Raw genomic sequence first — 3725 nt, 5'->3', positions numbered from 1 at the left:
TTCTAAGTTTTGTTTTTCCTGTACGTAATTGATTTTAATCAACTTAAAAGGAAATTTTATTAGTGTAGTAACCTACCGCCTCCAGCTGAAAAACTTTTATCTAATATCAGTCGAAAGGTTTGGGGTTAGCACAAATAAAATGTTAAAATACACCCTCGATCTGGAGGGGTTAACCTTGCCACTAAGATGACGTCTTTTTTATCGCCCGCCTTTAGAAGGAGGAACGATAATGTTTTCTCCTGCCTCTGTTTGTCTGTCGGTGTGTGTGTGTGTGTGTGTGTGTGTGTGTGTGTGTGTGTGTGTGTGTGTGTGTGTGTGTGTGTGTGTGTGTTCCCATTATATCTCATGAGCAACAAGAGGAAACTTTCAGGGTATCAAGATATGGCCAAAATCTTGGACGACTTCGAAAATAGGCACTCGGGGTCAAGGTCAAGGTCACCAAAATGGCTACCAAAGGTCAACTAGTTTTTATCGCCCACCTTTAGCACCATTTTATCTCATGTACGGCTTCAGCTATCAACATGAAACCTTCAGGGTATCAACATATGGCCTAAATCTTGGACTTGGCCAACAGCATATTTTGGCGGGCGATTAGCATTCGGCTCCCGAATGCATTTCTTTCAATTATTGCATGTTTGCTACAGAAATATTTTCCGACCTTTAGGGATTGGATACAGGTTTCCTTCATATCTTTTCTGCTAGTAGACTCTTCTAAGCTCAATAAAATTGGAAAAATAAAAGATGAATGCATGTAAGGAGTTATTAGACACCAGCAGATTTGTAAGACGAGTCAAACTTATCCAAATGGTGTTAGAAATTAACGCATTAGTACATGTTTATCAATTTACAGGTACACCAAAGAGTTACCGGTAATTAAGAGTGTCGTGGATGACAAACTGCTGCTTCGTTACTCGATGATTTAAAGGTTAATGTCGTTTATTTACGTCAGGACAGGTTTCTAATTACAATAAGCCCCAGGAATTATCATGCTTAAGAAATGATAATAATTTATCACAACAATGTAAATGGGGATGGTGCTCATTTTCAATGAAACATAACAAGCACGAGAGAGAGAGAGAGAGAGAGAGAGAGAGAGAGAGAGAGAGAGAGAGAGAGAGAGAGAGAGAGAAACTTCTCACCAGCATTACTATGACTCGGTTTCCAACCCTTCAACACCCAACACTCCCCACCTGTTCCTCACGCCGCCTCCTATCACAGGGTACATTTCCAGCTCCTGTGTTTTCCCCAGTCCACAGAGTAGGTGAGGCATGATGTTTCTCCAGGATGGGAGAGAGGAAGGAAGAGGAGAAAGAGTTAATAGCTGAGTGCTTGTTATGGCAACCTGGAGCGTACAAAAGCACCTTGGGATACGAAATAGTGGTACTATTCCAGCACGAGCAAGTTTTAGCAGGGTGACGTCCTCGAAGTTCATCTCTCACTGGGGAGGAGGGGGGAACCTCAGGGGTTCCGGGCAACTCCAGTATGTGATTTTTTTTTTTTTTTACCTAGGAAAACGAAATTTTGCACAGCTGTACACGTCCATCCGGACCAGCTTTTAGGTAAGGTATGACACCGAGACCCTCCCCTCCATGGAGTCAGCACCTGGAGTCTCCTGCCGAGGAGTGACTGCAACACATTTGCTGGACTTGTTTTAGGCTTTTCACTGTAGATGGCGCTGTAGTATAGTTTGTTCTTGCTACCTCCTGACGGGATTACACATGTATCGAAAGACCTGTCGTATTAGAGTGGCTATTGAATGCTACATGTAATCGTTCTGTTACAGGGACGTAGCCAGAAAGTTTACAAGGGAGGGGGGAGAAAGATGTCTACAGATTCTTGAAAAGGTGGTGGCAGGCAGGCGAAGCGACCCTCTGCAGCTGGGGGGTCTGTGGAGGGGGTGCTGTGAGCCCCCCCAGGAAAATTTTTGAAAATTAAGTACTTTTATGGGCTTTCTGAGGCATATGAAGGTATGTATTGGAAAATTTAGATGATAACTCATTATAGTGAAAATGGAGAAAAATAGAGCAAGAAAATGGTTTTTGGCTGACAAAAGAAGCTTTTTTAATGATCCTTATGGAATAAATGAACAGTAATGCATCTGGGAGTCTCATGTGCATTTTCCTCGCCTTTGAGAGCATAATAATCTTAGCTAAGTTAATTGGAGCCTGGAAATGTCAAAATTCATCTGACAAAAGGTGATAACAAAAACATATCATTGTGTTCTAAACGAAAACAATATAATTTTAAATATTTCACAAATCTCTTGATACCTTAAGACTCAAGTATCATATAACATATTAAGAACCACTTCCTTAGTCCATACATCATCTCTAATTATAAATGTGCCATGCATTGAAATTCTACCTACTTGGTTAAACCAAAAAGGTAAGCCTTTAAAATATCCAAAATTACTTACACCGCTTCCCGTCCGATCAGCGAAGTTAAGCAACGTTGGGTCTGGTTAGTACTTGGATGGGTGACCGCCTGGGAACACCAGATGCTGTTGGCATCCCTACGTGTCAAGTGGGGTTGGTGGAGGATTAGTGCCCCTCCCTGTAAAACAATTAACTCTAAGCCCTTGGCCACCCCGTGTGGGATACATGGCGTCTGGCAATGAATGAATGAACTTAGACTTTTCTGCTATTTTTAAGTGACTTCTCAGAGAAAAAAATATTTTATAACTACATATATATATATATATATATATATATATATATATATATATATATATATATATATATATATATGTATATATATATATATATATATTTATATATAAATATTTAATCATATATATATATATATATATATATATATATATATAATACATATATGTAGTATAAAATATTTTTTTCTCTAAGAAGTCATTTAAAAATAGCAGATAAGTCTAAGTAATTTTGGATATTTTAAAGGCTTACCTTTTTTATTTAACCAAGTAGATAGAATTTCAATGCATGGCACATTTATAATTAGAGATGATGTATGGACTAAGGAAGTGGTTCTTAATATGTTATATGATGCTTGAGTCTTAAGGTATCAAGAGATTTGTGAAATATTTAAAATTATAAGTTTTCCTTTAGAACACAATATGTTTTTGTTATCACCTTTTGTCAGATGAATTTTGACATTTCCAGGCTCCAATTAACTTAGCTAAGATTATTATGCTCTCAAAGGCGAGGAAAATGCACATGATGGAGTGTGTGGTGAAATGCTGAAGCATGGGGGAGAGATAGTAGTAGAATGGATGTGGAAGATGTGCAGATTGGCCTGGGAGGAAGGTAGAGTCCCGGAGGATTGGAAGTCAGGTATAATTATTCCCTTGTACAAAGGAAAAGTGGAAAAATAAGTGTGTGGTAATAATAGGGGCTTTTGTCTTCTTAGTATATTAGGAAAAGTGTATGGTAGGATACTTACTGACAGAGAAAGAACAGAGGAATTAGTTGGAGAAGATCAGGGAGGCTTTAGGAAGGGAAGAGGTTGTGTAGATCAGATATTCATTATTAGATCTTTAATGGAAAAGTTTCTAGAGAAGGGAAAGAAGTTGTATGCGGCTTTCATGGATTTGGAGAAAGCATATGACAGGGTGGATAGACAAGGATTATGGAAAGTATTAAGACTATATGGAGTAGATGGGAAGTTGTTTAATGCTGTGAAGAGTATGTATGATGGTGCTAAGGCTGCAGTGCGTGTGGATGGTGAACTAAGTGAATTTTACTCTTTGAAGG

General features: G+C 38.6%; 1 pseudogene; it reads left to right on the top strand.

Annotated features, from left to right (window-relative positions):
* The first annotated feature begins 2389 nt into the window (after positions 1 to 2389).
* On the top strand, positions 2390 to 2509 carry LOC145406509 (5S ribosomal RNA; annotated as a pseudogene).
* Positions 2510 to 3725: the final 1216 nt, after the last annotated feature.

The sequence above is a fragment of the Coenobita brevimanus genome, chromosome 70 (genome assembly GCF_032717465.1).
Source record: "Coenobita brevimanus isolate Jiangsu-jjx chromosome 70, ASM3271746v2, whole genome shotgun sequence".
Classification (NCBI taxonomy): domain Eukaryota; kingdom Metazoa; phylum Arthropoda; class Malacostraca; order Decapoda; family Coenobitidae; genus Coenobita; species Coenobita brevimanus.
Note: the sequence above shows the minus strand (reverse complement) of the source record. Positions and strands in the feature narration are given on the sequence as shown.